We start from the raw sequence: 19,296 nt of genomic DNA on the forward strand, positions 1-19,296 counted from the left end.
TCAGAGGTATTCTGCTTAGAACTCTCTGTCTGTTGCTGAGAAGATGATGGAAAAGGCTTGCCATTGCTAAACCTGTTTCTTCCACCATTATTATTGTTGAAACCTTGTTGAGGTCTCTGTTGATCCTTCCATAAAAGATTTGGATGATTTCTCCATGAAGGATTATAAGTGTTTCCATAGGGTTCTCCCATGTAATTCACCTCTTCCATTGAAGGGTTCTCAGGATCATAAGCTTCTTCTTCAGATGAAGCTTCCTTAGTACTACCTGGTGCATTTTGCATTCCAGACAGACTTTGAGAAATCATATTGACTTGCTGAGTCAATATTTTGTTCTGAGCCAATATGGCATTCAGAGTGTCAATCTCAAGAACTCCTTTCTTCTGATTAGTCCCATTGTTTACAAGATTCCTTTCAGACGTGTACATGAATTGGTTATTTGCAACCATTTCAATTAGTTCTTGAGCTTTTGTAGGCGTCTTCTTCAGATGAAGAGATCCTCCACCAGAGCTATCCAAAGACATCTTGGACAGTTCAGACAGATCATCATAGAAAATACCTATGATGCTCCATTCAGAAAGCATATCAGAGGGACACTTTCTGATTAATTGTTTGTATCTTTCCCAAGCTTCATAGAGGGATTCTCCTTCCTTCTGTCTGAAGGTTTGGACTTCCACTCTAAGCTTACTCAATTTTTGAGGTGGAAAGAACTTTGCCAAGAAGACATTGACTAGCTTTTCCCAAGAGTTCAGGCTTTCTTTAGGTTGTGAGTCTAACCATATTCTAGCTCTGTCTCTTACAGCAAAAGGGAATAGCATAAGTTTGTAGACCTCAGGGTCAACCCCATTAGTCTTGACAGTGTCACAGATTTGCAAGAATTCAGCTAAAAACTGATGAGGATCTTCCAATGGAAGTCCATGGAACTTGCAATTCTGTTGCATTAGAGAAACTAATTGAGGCTTAAGCTCAAAGTTGTTTGCTCCAATGGCAGGGATAGAGATGCTTCTCCCATAGAAGTCGGGAGTAGGTGCAGTAAAGTCACCCAGCACATTCCTTGCATTGTTGGCATTGTTGTTGCTTTCGGTTGCCATGTTTTCTTCTTTGAAGATTTCTGTTAGGTCCTCTACAGAGAGTTATGCCTTAGCTTCTCTCAGCTTTCGCTTCAAGGTCCTTTCAGGTTCAGGATCAGCCTCAACAAGAATGCTTTTGTCTTTACTCCTGCTCATATGAAAGAGAAGAAAACAAGGAAATATGTGGAATCCTCTATGTCACAGTATAGAGATTCCTTGAGGTGTCAGAGGAAAAGAAAAATAGAAGGCAGAAGTAGAAAATTCGATCTTATCAAAGAAGATGGAGTTCGAATTGTGCATTAAGGAATAGTGTTAGTCCATAAATAGAAGGATGTGAGAAGGGGGGAAGAAATTTTCGAAAACATTTTGAAAAACTTTAGTTGATTTTCGAAAACCATGATTGAGAAAGAAGTAAAGTGATTTTTGAAAAAGATTTTGAAATAAGAAATTAAAAAGATATGATTGAAAACTATTTTGAAAAAGATGTGATTAGGAAAATATGATTGGTTTTAAAAAGATGTGATTGAGAAGATATAATTTGAAAAACATTTTAAAAAGATTTGATTTTAAAAATTAATGACTTGGCTATCAAGAAAAGATATGATTCAAACATTAAACCTTTCTCAACAGAAAAGGCAACATACTTGAAATGTTGAATCAAATCATTAATTGATAGCAAGTATTTTTGAAAATAGAAAGAAATTGATTTTGAAAAAGATTTGATTAAAAAGATTTGATTTGAAAAAGATTTGATTTTGAAAAATTTCGAAAACTTGAAAAAAAATTGCATTAAAAACAGAATCTTCCCTCTTGTGCCATCCTGGCGTTAAACGCCCAGAATGGTGCACATTCTGGCGTTTAACGCCCAAAACTCTACCCTTTTGGGCGTTAAACGCCCAGCCAGGCACCCTGGCTGGCGTTTAAACGCCAGTTTGCCCTTCTTCACTGGGCGTTTTGAACGCCCAGCTTTTTCTGTGCAATTCCTCTGCAGTATGTTCTGAATCTTCAATTCTCTGTATTATTGACTTGAAAAGACACAAATTAAAAATTTTTTTGATTTTTAGGAATAATCAAAATGCAACTAAAATCAAATAACAATGCATGCAGACACCAAACTTAGCAGTTTGTATACTACTGACACTAACAAAATGAGAATGCATATGAGACACATAAACACTCAAGTCAATAAAATTCAACGATCAGAGCAATGAAATCATCAAGAACAACTTGAGGATTAATGAGGACACATGCATGAATGCAAGAAGAACAGAAACATGCAATTGACACCAAACTTAAAATGAGACTCTAGACTCAAACAAGAAACATAAAATATTTTTGGTTTTTATGATTTTGTAAAAAATTTTTGGATTTTTCGAAAATTAAGTGGGAAAGAAAATAAAGTTATCAAAATTCTTGATGAGAATTCCAGGAATCATGCAATGTTTAGTCTAAGACTCCGGTCCAGGAATTAGACATGGCTTCACAGCCAGCCAAGCTTTCAAAGAAAGCTTCGGTCCAAAACACTAGACATGGCCAATGGCCAGCCAAGCCTTAGCAGATCACTGCTCCAACAGCAAGATTGATAGAAATCAACATGCTCTCGTGATGATAAGTTGAAACCTCGGTCCAATAAAATTAGACATGGCTTCACAGCCAGCCAGACTTCAACAGATCATCATGAAACTCTAGAATTCATCCTTAAGAACTCTGAAGAAAAAAAAATACCTAATCTAAGCAACAAGATGAACCTTCAGTTGTCCATACTGGAACAATCCCCGGCAACGGCGCCAAAAACTTGGTGCACGAAATTGTGATCATCAATGGCGCCATCAACATGGTACGCTCAATTGCAATCTCAACTCTTTATCACAACTTCGCACAACTAACCAGCAAGTGTACTGGGTCGTCCAAGTAATAAACCTTACGCGAGTAAGGGTCGATCCCACAGAGATTGTTGGTATGAAGCAAGCTATGGTCACCTTGTAAATCTTAGTCAGGCAAACTCAAATGGATATGGGTGATATACGAATAAAACATAAAGATAAAGATAGAGATACTTATGTAATTCATTGGTGGAAATTTCAGATAAGCGTATGGAGATGCTTGGTCCCTTCCGTCTCTCTGCTTTCCTACTGTCTTCATCCAATCCTTCTTACTCCTTTCCATGGCAAGCTTATGCAAGGGTTTCATCGTTGTCAGTGGCTACCTCCCATCCTCTCAGTGGAAATGTTCAACGCACCCTGTCACGGCACGGCTATCCATCTGTCGGTTCTCAATCAGGCCGGAATAGAATCCAGTGATTCTTTTGCGTCTGTCACTAACGCCCCGCCCTCAGGAGTTTGAAGCACGTCACAGTCATTCAATCATTGAATCCTACTCAGAATACCACAGACAAGGTTTAGACCTTCCGGATTCTCTTGAATGCCGCCATCAGTTCTAGCCTATACCACGAAGACTCTGATCTCACGGAATGGCTGGCTCGGTTGTCAGGCGAGCGCTCGGTTGTCAGGCGATCAACCATGCATCGTGTATCAGGAATCCAACAGCATCTGCAGTCCTTTTTAGTCTCTGAATCAGATTTTTGCTCAGGTCCCTCAATTTCAGCCAGAAAATACCTGAAATCACAGAAAAACACACAAACTCATAGTGAAGTCCAGAAAAGTGAATTTTAAATAAAAACTAATAAAAATATACTAAAAACTAACTAGATCATACTAAAAACATACTAAAAACAATGCCAAAAAGCGTACAAATTATCCGCTCATCAACCCCCAACTAATGTCAAAGGAATTATAAGTTTCCTGGGACATGCAGGATTCTACAGGAGGTTTATTCAAGATTTTTCTAAAACTGTAAAATCCCTGTGTGATTTATTAGCTACTAACACTCTATTTGTCTTGGACCAAGAGTGTTTGTAGGACTTTGAGACTCTTAAAGCTAAGCTTATCACTACGCCTATCATCTCTGCACCCAACTGGAACTTGCCATTTGAACTAATGTGTGATGCCAGTGACCATGCCATTAGCGCAGACCTGGGACAGAGGTATGACAAGCTTTTGCATGTCATTTATTTTGCCAGCCATGTTCTAAATGATGCGCAGAGGAATTACACTACCGCAGAAAAGGAGTTACTTGCAGTGGTTTATGCCATTGACAGGTTCAGATCCTACCTAATAAGATCTAAGGTCATTATCTACACTGACCATGCTGCTCTCAAATATCTACTCACCAAGCAGGATTTTAAGCCCAAGCTGATAAGATGGGTATTACTCCTACAAGAGTTTGATATAGAAATCTGAGACAGAAAAGGGTTAGAAAACCAAGTGGCTGACCACCTGTCTCAGATTGAACCAGTAGAAGGGACCTCTCCTCCCTCTATTGAGGTCTCTGAGACCTTTCTGGATGAGCAACTATTTGCCATTCGGACAACAACAACACCTTGGTTTGCAGACATTGCGAATTACAAGGCTATAAGGTTTATTCCCAAGGAATACAGTAGGCAGCAAGCCCGAAAGCTCATTCATGGGATGAACCGTATCTCTTTAAGAGATGTTTGGATGGTATAAACCGTCACTGCGTGCCTGAAGCAGAGGCACAGAAAATCCTATGGTACTACCATCGCTCTAATTATAGAGGACACTTTAGAGGAGAGGCAACTGCTACTAAAGTCCTCCAAAGTGGTTTCTACTGGCCCACACTCTTTAAGGACTCCTGAGAGTTTGTCCGTCGCCGTGATAGTTGCCAAAGGCCTGGCAGTCTCCCTCTTGGTCACGACATGCCTCAAGAAGGAATCCTAGAGATTGGTTGTTTGATGTATGGGGCATAGACTTCATGGGTCCTTTCCCATCTTCATACTCAAACACATACATTCTTGTGGTAATAGATTATGTGCCTAAATGGGTAGAGGCAGTAGCCTCACCCACAAATGACACTAGAGTAGCGATGAAGTTTCTCCAGAAGAACATCTTCAGTAGGTTTGGTGTCCCACAAACACTAATCAGTGATAGAGGAACTCATTTCTGCAACAAGCAGCTTGACTCTGTATTGAGCCGATATGGAGTCCGCCATAAAATGGCCATCCCATATCAACCACAGACAAATGGACAAGCTGAAGTCTCAAATAGAGAACTTAAGAGAATCCTGGAAAGAACGGTGAATACCTCTAGAAAGGATTGGGCAAGAAAGCTTGATGATGCTCTCTGGGCATACAGAATAGCTTTCAAGACCCCTGTAGGCACATCACCATATCAATTAGTGTATAGGAAGGCATGCCACTTGCCAGTGGAGCTGGAACACAAGGCCTACTAGAAAACCAAACTCCTAAACCTTGATACAAAGGCTACAGGAGAGAAATGGTTGCTCCAGTTAAATAAGTTGGATGAATTCTGACTTGCTGCATTTGAGAATGCAAAAATTTATAAAGAAAGGGCCAAGAAGTGGCATGACAGAAAGATTTCTTCCAAAGTCTTTGAACCTAGACAGAAAGTTCTGCTTTTCAATTCTAGACTGAAGCTCTTCCCTAGAGAGCTTAAGTCACATTGGACAGAACCATTCCTGATCACTAATGTATCACCGTATGGTTATATAGAACTACAGAGCAATTTCTCTGACAAAACATTTACTGTTAATGGCCAAAGAGTGAAACATTACTTGGGTGGTGAAGTTGAGCAAGAAAATCCACTCTGGTGCTAACTTGAGCACAGAACCGTCAAGTTAGTGACGTTAAAGAAGCGCTTGTTGAGAGGCAACCCAACTATAATTAAAGTTATTTTTGTTTTTCATTAAGTTTATTTAAATTATATAGATTTAATTTTCTTACATTTCTTTAAGTTTGTGATCATATTCAAAAGTTAGAACAGAAATAGAAATAGTCAGAGTAGAAAACAAAGCACCCTGAGGAAGGCCCCTTGCTGGCGTTGAACGCTAGGCAAGAGGGAAAGAGGGGCATTGAACGCACCTAAGAGACAGCAAGACTGGGGTTCAACGCCAGCCAGGATGTACTGGTTGGGCGTTCAATGCCCTGATGGGGGATGCAAGACTAGCGTTGAACGCCAGCCAGGGGGCACTAGCTAGGCATTCAACACCTAGAGGGGAAGAGCAGGCTAGCGTTGAACGCTAGAATGGATACCATTCTGGGTGTTCAACGCCCATGGAGAGGAGCAGCCTGGCGTTGAACGCCAGAATGGATGCCATTCTGGGCATTCAACGCCCACAACAGGGTAAGGAAGTTTTAGATTTTTCAAAACCTATCTTTTCTAAATCTTATCTTTTCAATCATATCTTCTAAACAAGATTCTCTTAACCATTATAATTTAACTTCAAAATCTTTTTAAACATCAAAATCTTTTCAAATCTTTTCAATTTTTTCCAAATCTTTTCCAAAAATTTAAAATCTTTTTCAATTCTTTTTCAAATCTTTTTTCAAAATCTTATATCTTTTTTAAATATTTCTCAAAAACTTTTATTTACCTTTAAAATCTTTTTCATATCTTCTATCTTATCTTTTTATATCTTTTACGAACTTGTGAATCATATCTTATTTAGCTTTTATCCAATTAAATTTTGAAATCCCACCTTCCATTCGAATTCCTCTCCTCTTCTTTATCTTCTTTACTTTCTTTTTGCTCGAGGATAAGCAAACCTTTTAAGTTTGGTGTGGAAAGCGCCCTGCCTTCTCACTCTATTCGAATTCCATGGCTCCAAAAAGTGAAAATTCCACTTCAAAAAGCAAGAAAGAAGACAACCAAATAGTTGTTTTCAAACCTTTCAGATTTTATACCAAGCAGCATGAAGAAATTATTACAAAATAATGAGCAAAAGGCCAGTAATCCCAGAAGTTGGATTCGAATTAAAAGAAGATGAATACCCAGAGATTCAAGAGCAAATTTGAAAGAGAGGCTGGGAGATTCTAGCTGATCCTGAGATCAATGTTGGAACAACAATGATCCATGAATTCTATCCAAATCTGTGGATGACAGATAAATAAAAGAAAGATGGACAAATGATTCCATACTTTTTGCACCATGGTGCGAGGAAAGACTCTCTATTTTCATCTTGACAATGTGAAAGATATCTTTAAACTATCTCCATAAAAGGATGATCCAGAATCCTTTAACAGGAGGGTGGTGGCTAATCCAAAACTGGATCAGATTCTAGAAGAAATATGTCTGTCTGAAACTAAGTGGATCAATAACACAAAAGGCAACCTAAACCAACTGAGGAGAATGGATCTCAAACCAGTTGCTAGGGGTTAGCTAGATTTCATAGGGCGTTCCATACTCCCTACTAGCAACCGCTCTGAAGTCACCATTAGAAGAGCTATGATGATTCACTGCATCATGATGGGGAATGAGGTGGAAGTCCTCCAACTGATCCCCTTTGAGCTATACAAGGTTGCAAACAGGATGTCAACTCAAGCCAGATTGGCCTATCCAAACCATATTTTTCACTTATGCAAGGAGGCTAGAGTTCTGATTAACAGAGACTACTTAATCCCAGCAAAAATCCTAATCACCAAGAAGGTGATGGAAAGTGCCCAAGTGTTAGCTGATCATCCTAAAAGGAAGACACCTGAGCCTCCTCAAGAGATCCCTCCAATTGAATATTAGACCAATCTAGAATCATTTGTTGTATAGTTGCAAACTACCCTGGATCAATTAAGAGAGGAGCAAAAGGATCAAACTAGCATGATTTACAAACTCGTCAAGGAACAAGAGAAGCAGGGGCGTGAGTTAGAAGAATTGAAGCGTCAGAAATTATCCCCTGAAGAGCCTAGCACCACCCATGATTAAGGTGGTTGAGTTCCACCTCCTTATTTCTATGCCTATTTTAATTTCTGTTTCTTATGTTTAGATTTGCATGATCACTAGTAGCATTTAACCTTTATTTAAATTTCTGTCTTTTAATTTAAGAATTGCATGAGTATTATTAAGTTTAGGTTTCTTTTTCCAATTAGCAATAAAATTTTCCTCTTATCATCTCATTGAACTTGAATAATGAATTTTATAGAAGCAGTAATGATATATAAATTTCAAGTTATGAAATAAGAATAGTTCAATTATGTTGATGTGGTGGCATTGCTTTTGTTTTCTGAATGCATGAGTAAACAGTGCATATTTGAAGTTAGAATTGAGAATGTTGGCCCTTAAAAGAATGATGAAAAAGGAGAAGTATTATTGGTGATCTGAAAAATCCAAAAATTGATTCTTGAAGCAAGAAAAAGCGGCAAAAAGAGAAAGAAAGAAAGAAAATGTGCGAGAAAAAAAAAGAGGCAAGCAGAAAAAGAAAGAAAAAGAAAAATCCAGTAGCTCTTTAAACCAAAAGGCAAGAGCAAGGATCCAAGACTTTAAGCATCAATGGTTAGGAGGGCCTAAAAGAAACAAAATCTTGGCCTAGGCAATTCAAATGAGCTACTCCCCTAACTATATGCCTGTGGCGTGAAGGTGTCAAGTGAAAAGCTTGTGACTGAGCGGTTAAAGTCGTTATCCAAAGCAAAAAGAGTGTGCTTAAGAACTCTGGACACCACTAGCTGGGGATTCTAGCAAAACTTAATCACAATCTGAAAGGGTTCACCCAGTTAAGTGTATGTGACGTTTATGTATCCGGTGGTAATACTGAAAAACAAATCGTTTAGAGTCACGGCCAAGACACTAAAGAAGATGTGTTCAAGAATAAAAAAGAACTAAACTAGGAGAGTCAATAATATCATCTAAATTCTAAGTTCCTAAAGATGCCAACTATTCTGAGTTTCAATGAAAAGTGAGATGCCAAAACTATTCAGAGGCAAAAAGCTACTAGTTCCGCTCATCTAATTGAAATTGAGCTTCATTGAAAACTCTGAGATTTATTATATCTTATTCTTCTTTTATCCTGCTTGGTTTTTGGTTGCTTGGAGACAAGCAATAGTTTACGTTTGGTGTTCTGATGAGCAGATATTTTATACGCTTTTTAGCATCATTTTCATATACTTTTTATTATCTTTTATTTAGGTTTTATTATGTTTTCATAGGTTTTAGTGCAAAAATCACCTTTTTGGATTCTACTTTGAGTTTTGGTATTTTATGATGATTTCAGGTATTTTCTGACTAAAATTAAATAGTTCTGGGCAAAGTCTAATTCGAAAACAGAGAAAGGACTGCAGATGCTCTCTGGATGTAACCTTCGTGCACTCGAAAGAGCTTTTCTAGAGCTACAAAAGTCCAAATGGTGCGCTCTCAACGGCTATGGAAATCTAACATCCAAGGCTTTTCAGAAATATATAATAGTCTATACTTTGTTTCGAAATTGAAAGGCCAAAATTGGCATTCAACTCTAGCCAGGAACACCATTCCTGGAGTTGAACGCCCACAAGGGAGCAGTTGGAGTTAAACGCCCAAAAGGGAGTCCAAAGCTGGAGTTTAACGCCCCCAGGGGTATTAGCTCGTGGGAAACACCTTTAGCTTAGCCCAATCACTCACAAAGACCGCTCTATCATATTTCTGTAACCCTTAGTTATTAGATTAGTATATATAGGAGAAGATCAACCCTGTTTAGGATCTTCTTCCCCACTTTTACATTCGATCCTTTCATTGTATTTACAGTATGAGTTTCTAAACCTCATAATGTTAAGGTTAGGAGCTCTGATGATTCTTATGAATTAATAATATCACTATTCTACTTTAATTCTCTCTTGATTCTATTCTAAGATATATCTTCGTTCTTCATCCTAACGAATTGGGAGTGTAACTTGACTGTCATCCCTATTCACATGGGTTCGTGTGAGTCCTTGACGGGATAGTACTAAACCACTAGCTTGATTATACATCTCTTAGACGGCTAATCCACGACTTCATTGGGGACTTCTCGAGACATCAGTTCAGCCGAAGTGCGGGGCGATTAGGGCCTTTATGGTATACGCTAGAACCCAAGGAGCAGCGTTCTCTGATCTAGACTATTTGACCTTGTCTATGGCACTTTGAGTAGGATCACCAAGGGAAGGACTGCTAGAGCTTCACTCCCGTTCAGATTAGATGACCGCTGACCCGACGTTTGATCTGAAGCAGAAGAGATTAATGACTGCTGACTTGGCGTTAATCACATACAGCCTGCCATGGAAAGAATCAATCAGAAGTTGAAGTAAATGGTGAGAAAAGTTGATTCAGACGGAAGAAGCATCTCTGAAGCCTCAACCATTCTCAAACCATTGAATTCACACCAATCAGTAACGTTTTATTTATTTATCTATTTGTTTTATGCTTTTTGTGACAACCATATTTTTAATCCGCCTGACTAAGATCTGCAAGATATCCATTGCTTGCTCAAACTAACAATCTCTGTGGGATCGAACCTCACTCACCCGAGGTATTACTTGGACGACCCGGTGCACTTGCCAGTTCAGTTGTGCGATAGTGGAAAATCGTGCACCAATATGGCCTAGTGCATTCTAAATGAGACACAAATACATTCGGCAAGCGACTCTCCAACCATTAGTGACCAGGACTTTATCAAGTCTTTTACGAATCAGAGTGCCTCCAAACTGGTGGTTATACCAAGTGAATTTTCCTCCTTCAAATCCTAAGATTGTCAACTCACCCTGATTGATAAAAACATTAAAATCTTGAATTGAGGATTCTGCCTTTCTTCGACCTCCTTCCTTCTTATGGTGAGACCAGATTGCATCAAAATCTCCTATCACAATCATCTTCTCATCCCTAATATAAACTCTTTGCAGTATTCTTTCAAATTGTTCTTTCTTTTTCTTGCTTCTTCCATGGCTAAATAAACGCCAATGACCTCTCATTATTGATTGATTTCCACTTGGAGACATTTGAAGTGAATAGAGAAGCTTTCTTGCTCAATTACCTGTAAATTAACGCCTTCCTTCTATGCAACTACCATTCCTCCTTCCTGACCCACCAGATCCACCGTGAAACAATTTATAAATCCTACCCTTCTAACTATCCTCTCTACTGTCAAAGTATTGTTTTTAGTTTCACATAGAAACAATGCCTCTGGAGAATGGGATCTTGTGATCCCTTGAATGTTGTAAACTATCAGGGCTTTTTCCAAACCCCGATAGTTCCACATCAGCATCTTCATCCATTCTTGGGTGCCATTTCTTGGGTGGCACCCATGATAAACCCCAATTTTGTGGTTTATCTTATTCTTAATTTAGGAAATTTTATCACTTTTTCTCACATTTATTTAATGAAATAGCATGGTTCCGTAATTCTCCCTTAATTTGTGCTTAAGTGTAAAAACATACTTTTTAAGCCCTTTAATTGGTGATTTTAATTCACTTTAATTTCATTCGATGCCTTGATGCATTTGTTGAGTGATTTCAGGTTTATAAGGTAAGTATTGGATGGAAGGAATGGAGAGAAAAGCACGCAAAGTGGAGAACTCATGAAAAAACAAGGATTTGGAGTGCATACATCGACGCGCATGCGTGGAAATGAAGCCACATGGCGACGTGTACGCGTGACATGACGCGTATGCGTGGATAGTAAAATGTCAAGCGACGTGTATGCGTGGGTACTCGTATGTGACCTCATTAAAGTGAAAACGCTAGGGGCGATTTCTGAGCTGTCCAGGCCTAAATCCAACTCATTCCTGAGGGTATTTCATGGAGAATTCAAGCTTGGGCAAAGGGGGGAGCACTTAGTAGTAGGATAGCATCATGTAGTTTAGTTTCTAGAGAGAGAAGCTCCATCTTCTCTCTAGAATTAGGGTTCTTAGGCTTATTTCCATCTTAGATCTAGGATTAATTTCTTGTTTTTATCTTGTTTTCTTTATGATTTCTTGTTTCTACATCTCAATTCTCTTAGCTTGTAGTGTTTATTTTCCTTTTCATGCCTCTTTTATGTTTATGAATACTCATGTTGGATTTGGTTTCCTTTTAATGCAATTGATATTTAATGTTCCTTTTATTGTTAAATTGAGTTGTTGATCTTACTTTTCTTGTATTGGGTAGTTGGTAGAATTTATCTTCCTTTGCAGTTTATTATGATTTTCTTGTATGCCTCCCAAGTGTTTGACAAAATGCTTGGTTGGATGTTAGAGTAGATTTTGAGCATTCTTGGCTTGGGAAGAAGAATTAGGTGATCTTGAGTCATGAATACCCAACTTATGTTGGTGATCTAGAGTTGTTAGTTAATATTATTTCCATTGACTCTAATCTCTTGCTAATTCAATTAGTAAGTTGATTAGGATTTTTGGATTGAGATTAGTTAGACTTATTTGACTTTCTTCCGATGAGGAGATAACATTTTACCTTCTCCCTATGTTGAAGATGACGAAATAGACTAAATTCTTGTTAATCATTGTATGACTAGGATAGAAAGCTTATATTCTCAATCCTTGCCATGAATGTCTCTCTTTATTATTTGCTTCCTTTAGTTGCTTGATTTACTTTTCTTGCCATTTACTTTCTTGTCCTTTTACCAATCAAACCCCTTGTGAGACAACTCGAGGTTTAAATACTTCAGTTAATTTTCATTGGGGTTTGTACTTGTGACAACCAATCTTTTAAATTTGATTGAGAATTATTAGTTGGTTTGGAACTTTGCTTACAACGAATTTCCTTTTCTATTAAGAGAAATTCTAGACCGACGAAAATTCTTTCTATCAAATTTATGGCGCCGTTGCCGGAAAATTGCAATGGTGCTATGTTATTGGCTATTGTATATATGTGAATATGTTTGCCTTTTGCCTCTTTGTTAGTTTTTGTTAGTTTTAGGATTTAGTTTTCTTTGTTTATTAATAGATTTTGTTTTCAATTTCTCTTGATACCATGAATTCTCATTACTTTGGCTATGAGTGTGGTTACAACTATGTTGTAAGGAACAAAAGCTATAATGAGAATATGTGACAAGAGGGCAGAAGTTGACCGATTAAGAAATTTATAATAAAAAGTAACGTTGCAAGTACAGTTCTTAACCAGCTAAAATCCGCTTATCAATTTAGAAGGGTTGTCACAAAATTAGAATTAAGAATACTGGGAGTATGAATCCCAGGTCGTCTCCCAACGAGTTGACAAAAGAGTGTAACTTATTGATTAGAGGTTTTCCCAGAAATTTTGAGTTTGAGAAACAGAAAAATGAATAATACTGAAATTGAGCAATGAAAATTAATGAGAGAAATTATATAATTCTTATTAAAAGCCTTGACCGGAAGATGATTAATTGGAATTTCTATCCTTGTTGGAATTCCCCAAATGCAATCCTAAAATGTTGTTGCTCTACTTGGTCATCCCTTAATTAATAAGGAAAAGTCAACTAACTAACTAACAAACTATATCCTCAAGTCGTAATCCTCTCCTAAGAAAGGATTAGAGTTAGAGATTAAAGTTGTCAGTCATCAATTATGCATGAGGATTAACACTCAAATATTCCAACTTAAGGTTCTCCCCTTAATCAACTCCAATCAAGTTAGGAAACTACTCCATTAACAAAAATATAATACTCAAAAAATATAAGAAGAAGACATAATAAATTAAATAAAATAGAGATTGAAAATTAATTAAAAGTAAAAGTAATCCTCTTCATCAACAATCCATGAAAATAATCCAATTGTAACTCTAAACAAAGTAATTAGGAATATGGAATAAATAAAAGAGTAAGTAAGGAAACAAACTAGAATAGTATCTTCAACGGAGGTGATGACTCTTCAATATCCAAAAGCAAAAACGTAAAACTAATAAAGTATGAATGTAAAGAAAACCTAGAGGAAGAGTAGTTTCTCTCTAGGTTTAGATCTAAAACTAAAAACTATCCTAATGTGAATGTGTCTTGAGTCTCTGCTTGTTCCCTGGCTTTGGTCTATGTTTCTGGGCCAAAAATTGGGTCAAAACGCGGCCCAAAATCGCCCCCAGCGTAATTTGAATTTTCTTCAGATCGCGCATGTCACGCGTACGCGTCATCTGACGATTTTTCTCTCCACGTGTGCGCATCAGGCACGCGCTCACGTCGTTATGCAGATTCGTTTCCACACGTACGCGTCAGGTACGTGCACGCGTCGCTGTGATTTTCTCCGATTCACGCACACGCGTGAGCCATCCGTGCGCGTCGCTTCTCGCTGGTTATCTCTTTTATTTCTTGTGCTCCTTCCATTTTTGCAAACTTCCTCTCCATTCTCCAAGCCATTCCAGCCCTATAAAACCTGAAACACTTAACGCACAGATCACGGCATCGAGTGCTATAAAGGGGAATTAAAATACACAAATTAAAGGCATAGGAAGCAGGTTTTCAATCATAGAAGAAAACTTGGAAGGAATTGTAAAACCATGCCAATAGTATGAGTAAGTGAGTGAAGAGTTGATAAAAACCACTCAAATTAGCACAAGATAAACCATAAAATAATGGTTTTTCAATATGCGTCAAGGATGGGACAATCAAAGGTGGGAGGAGCCTCAGGCATTTGATCAATCTTCATGGCAACAACCTCCACCAATGTATTATGATCAAGAGCCACCCAAGATGCATACCAATCTAATGTGTGTGGTGATCCTCATTGTGGTTGTCAACCACAACCACCACATACATATGACCCCTTCCCTCAAATCATCCTTAGCAACCATACTCACAAGTCCCATACCATCAAACACCTCCATGTGATCCTAACTCATATCTACCATACCAACCACCATATGAACTATATCTAGAGCCACCACCATTCCAACACCAATACTCCCAAGAACCACAAATTTCATATACACCACCTCAAGACTTTCAACAATATGGACCACCTTCCAATTACCATACCTTTCCCTCAAACATTGAACCCTCTCTTCCACCACCACCTTCACTGGACCAACCACTAGTACGAGAGCAACAAGAACTTCTAGTTAGGTGTCTGAAGTATGAAGAAAAGTTCAAGGAGATAGAAGCCAAGATTGCTATTGTGATGAAAGCCGTTAGCAACATGGTCGCATCCCGCCTAAGCCTATGCAATCAAGGCACTCCCATTGTTGAATATGAAGAAGCACTCAAGGATCTTTGTGAGGAAATGGACTTGAAGTTTCAAGGGAAAGAAGAGGAGTTAAAGCAAGAAGTGCAACAAAAAGAGGAGGTAGAGATTATTTAACAAGAGGAAGTAATGGTTGGAGATTTAAGATATGTTGAGTACATAGAAGAATCACAAGTTGAAGAGCCTTCTTCCATGAAGTGTGAAATTGGCGTTGGGGAGGAGAGTGTACAACATCCGAAGCATATCATAATTGAAGACTTTGAAGGGGTTGATCAAGAGATGGATTCAATCATTGGTGAGTTTCTATCTACAATTGAATCCTCTCCCATTGGGCTTGACAAAGGGATTAAAGAAGAAGATACCTCACTTCCCACCCATTTGGTAAGTGATAAGCAAATAATTTATACGCTTTTTGGCATTATTTTTAGGTAGTTTTTAGTAGGATCTAGCTACTTTTAGGGATGTTTTCATTAGTTTTTATGCTAAATTCACATTTCTGGACTTTACTATGAGTTTGTGTGTTTTTCTATGATTTCAGGTAATTTCTGGCTGAAATTGAGGGACCTGAGCAAAACTCTGATAAAAGGCTGACAAAGGACTGCTGATGCTGTTGGATTCTGACCTCCCTGCACTCGAAATGGATTTTCTGGAGCTACCGAACTCCAAATTGAGCGCTATCAATGGCGTTGGAAAGTAGACATCCAGAACTTTTCAGAAATATTTAATAGTCCATACTTTATTCATGATTAGATGACGTAAACTGGCGCTCAACGCCAGTTCCATGCTGCATTCTGGAGTCAAATGCCAGAAACACGTCACGAACCAGAGTTGAACACCAAAAATACGTTACAACTTGGCGTTCAACTCCAAAAAAAGCCTCTGCACGTGTAAAGCTTAAGCTCAGCCCAAGCACACACCAAGTGGGCCCCGGAAGTGGATTTCTGCATCAATTACTTACTTCTGTATACCATAGTAGCTAGTCTAGTATAAATTGGACATTTTATTATTGTATTTGACATCCTGGATCCTGGATTGTATTTTTTGATCCTGTGATCACAATTTGAGGGCTGCCCATTCGGCCATGCCTGAACCTTCATCACTTATGTATTTTCAACGGTGGAGTTTCTACACACCATAGATTAAGGGTGTGGAGCTCTGCTGTACCTCGAGTTTTAATACAATTACTACTATCTTTTATTCAAATTCAATCTTATTTCCGTTCTAAGATACTACTCGTACTTCAATATGATGGATGTGATGATCTGTGACACTCATCATCATCCGTCCCTATGAACGCGAGCCTGACAACCACTTCCATTCTACAAGCGAAAGCTAGAGTGTGTATCTCTTGGATTCCTGATGCACGACGCATGGTTGCCCTCGCCTGACAACCGAGCCTTCCATTCCATGAGATCAGAGTCTTCGTGGTATAAGCTAGAATTGATGGCAGCATTCATGAGAATCCAAAAAGTCTAAACCTTGTCTGTGGTATTCCGAGTAGGATTTCGGGATTGAATGACTGTGACGAGTTTCAAACTCGCGATTGTTGGGCGTGATGACGAACGCAAAAGAATCAAGGGATTCTATTCCGACATGATCGAGAACCGACAGATGATTAGCCGTGCCGTGACAGAGCATTTGGACCTTTTTCACTGAGAGGATAGGATGTAGCCATTGACAACGGTGATGCCCTACATATAGCTGCCATGGAAGGGAGTAAGAAGGATTGGATGAAGGCAGTAGGAAAGCAGAGATTCAGAAGGAGCACAGCATCTTCATACGCCTATCTGAAATTTCCATCAATGATCTACATAAGTATTTCTATCTTTATTTTCTGTTTATTTATTATTATTATTTGAAAACTCCATAACCATTTATTATCCGCCTGACTGAGATTTACAAGATGACCATCGCTTGCTTCATACCAACAATCTTTGTGGGATCGACCCTTACTCACGTAAGGTTTATTACTTGGACGACCCAGTGCACTTGCTAGTTTGTTGTGCGAGGTTGTGAAGAAAGTGCTAAGTTAGTAAATGCGCACACCAAGTTGAATGCCATTATAAGAGATCACAATTTCGCCTACCAAGTTTTTGGCGCCGTTGCCGGGGATTGTTCAAGTTTGGACAACTGACGGTTCATCTTGTTACTCAGATTAGGTAATTTTCTTTTCATTTATTTTCAAAAAAAAATTTCAAAAATCTTTCAAACAAAAATTTTTTTCTCCCTCTATTTTCGAAAAATCCTTCAGAGTTTTTAAGAATGAATTATAGAGTTTCAAAATGGTATGCTGAAGCTTGGCTGGCCATCAAGCTTTAGACTAACCTGGTATGATTCCTGAAATTTTGATTGAGGACTTTGAATTCATTAATTCCTTTTTCCTATATGTTTTCGAAAAAAAAATATTTTGTGTTTCTTGTTTGAGTCCTGAGTCAACCTTTAAGTTTGGTATCAATTGCATTTTTCTAAAAATTTATGCATTTTTCGAAAATCCATGCATGGTGTTCTTCATGATCTTCAAGTTGTTCTTGGTAAGTCTTCTTGTTTGATCTTGATGTTTTCTTGTTTTGTATCTTTTGTTATTTTTCATGTGCATTTTTGCATTCATAGTGTCTAAACATTAAAGATTTCTAAGTTTGGTGTCTTGCATATTTTCTTTGCATCAAAAATTTTTCAAAAAATATGTTCTTGATGTTCATCATGATCTTCAAAATGTTCTTGGTGTTCATCTTGACATTCATAGTATTCTTGCATGCATCATATGTTTTTATCCAAAATTTTCATGTTTTGGGTCATAATTGTGTTTTTCTCTCTCATCATTAAAAATTCAAAAATAAAAAAAATATCTTTTCCTTTTTTCTCTCAAAATTTCGAAAATTTGGGTTGACTTAGTCAAAAAAATTTTAAAATTAGTTGTTTCTTGTAAGTCAAGTCAAATTTTCAAATTTTAAAAAAAATCTTATCTTTTCAAAAACTTTTTCAAAAATTAAATCTTTTTCATTTTTCTTATTAATTTACGAAAATCCTTTAAAATATTTTTCAAAAATATTTTTTTTAGTTTTATCTTTATTTTCGAAAATTATGCTGACAATTAATATGATTGATTCAAAAATTTGAAGTTTGTTACTTTCTTGTTAAGAAAGGTTCAATCTTTAAATTCTAGAATCTTATCTTTTAGTTTCTTGTTAGTAAACTAATCAATTTTAATTTTAATCATATCTTTTTATCTTATCTTTTATATCATATCTTTTTCAAAATTTTATCTTTTTCAAAAAAAATTTGATTTTAAAATATCTTTTCTAACTTCTTATCTTCTTATCTTTTCAAAATTAATTTTCAAATCTTTTTCAACTAACTATTTGACTTTTTGTTTGTTTCTTATCTTTTTCAAAACCACCTAACTACTCTTCCCTCTCTAATTTTCGAAAATACCTCCCTCTTTTTCAAAAATTCTTTTTAATTAATAAATTGTTTTAAATTTTAATTGTATTCCCCTTTAATTTTCGAAAATCATTAACTCCTTTTCAAAAATTATTTTCGAAAACTTCTCTCTCTCATCTTATTCTATTTATTTATTCTCTTACTAACACTTCTCTTCATCTCAAATCTCTGCTCCTATCCTCACCCTTGTGTTTGGATTATTCATTCTTCTTCACTCTTATTCCCTTTCTTCTTCTACTAACATAAAGGAATCTCTATACTACGACATAGAGGATTCCTCTTCCTTTTCTGTTCTCTTCTTTCTCATATGAGCAGGAACAAGGAAAAAGGCCTTTTTGTTGAAGCTGATCCTGAACCTGAAAGGACTCTGAAGAGGAAACTAAGAGAAGCTAAATTACAACAATCCAGAGACAACCTTACTAAAATTTTCAAACAAGAAAAGGATATGGCAGCCGAACCCAATAACAATAATGCAAGAAGGATGCTTGGTGATTATACTGCACCTACTTCCAAGTTTGATGGAAGAAGCATCTCAATTCCTGCCATTGGAGTAAACAATTTTGAGTTGAAACCTCAATTAGTTGCTCTAATGCAACAGAACTGCAAGTTTCATGGACTTCCATCAGAAGATCCCTACCAGTTCTTAATTGAGTTCTTGCATATCTGTGAGACTGTTAAGACTAATGGAGTAGATCCTGAAGTCTACAGGCTCATGCTTTTTCTTTTTGCTGTAAGAGATAGAGCTAGAACATGGTTGGACTCTCAACCTAAAGATAGCCTGGACTCCTGGGATAAGCTAGTTACGACCTTCTTGGCTAAGTTCTTTCCTCCTCAAAAGCTAAGC

At 37.4% G+C, this 19,296-nt stretch overlaps 1 non-coding gene across 1 annotated transcript; it reads left to right on the top strand.

Annotated features, from left to right (window-relative positions):
- Positions 1 to 575: 575 nt before the first annotated feature.
- LOC112793159 (small nucleolar RNA R71) lies at positions 576 to 683 on the top strand. Its single transcript, XR_003197866.1, has one exon. It is a non-coding gene; the product is annotated as a small nucleolar RNA R71 (small nucleolar RNA).
- Positions 684 to 19,296: the final 18,613 nt, after the last annotated feature.

This window comes from Arachis hypogaea, chromosome 3 (genome assembly GCF_003086295.3).
Source record: "Arachis hypogaea cultivar Tifrunner chromosome 3, arahy.Tifrunner.gnm2.J5K5, whole genome shotgun sequence".
NCBI lineage: Eukaryota > Viridiplantae > Streptophyta > Magnoliopsida > Fabales > Fabaceae > Arachis > Arachis hypogaea.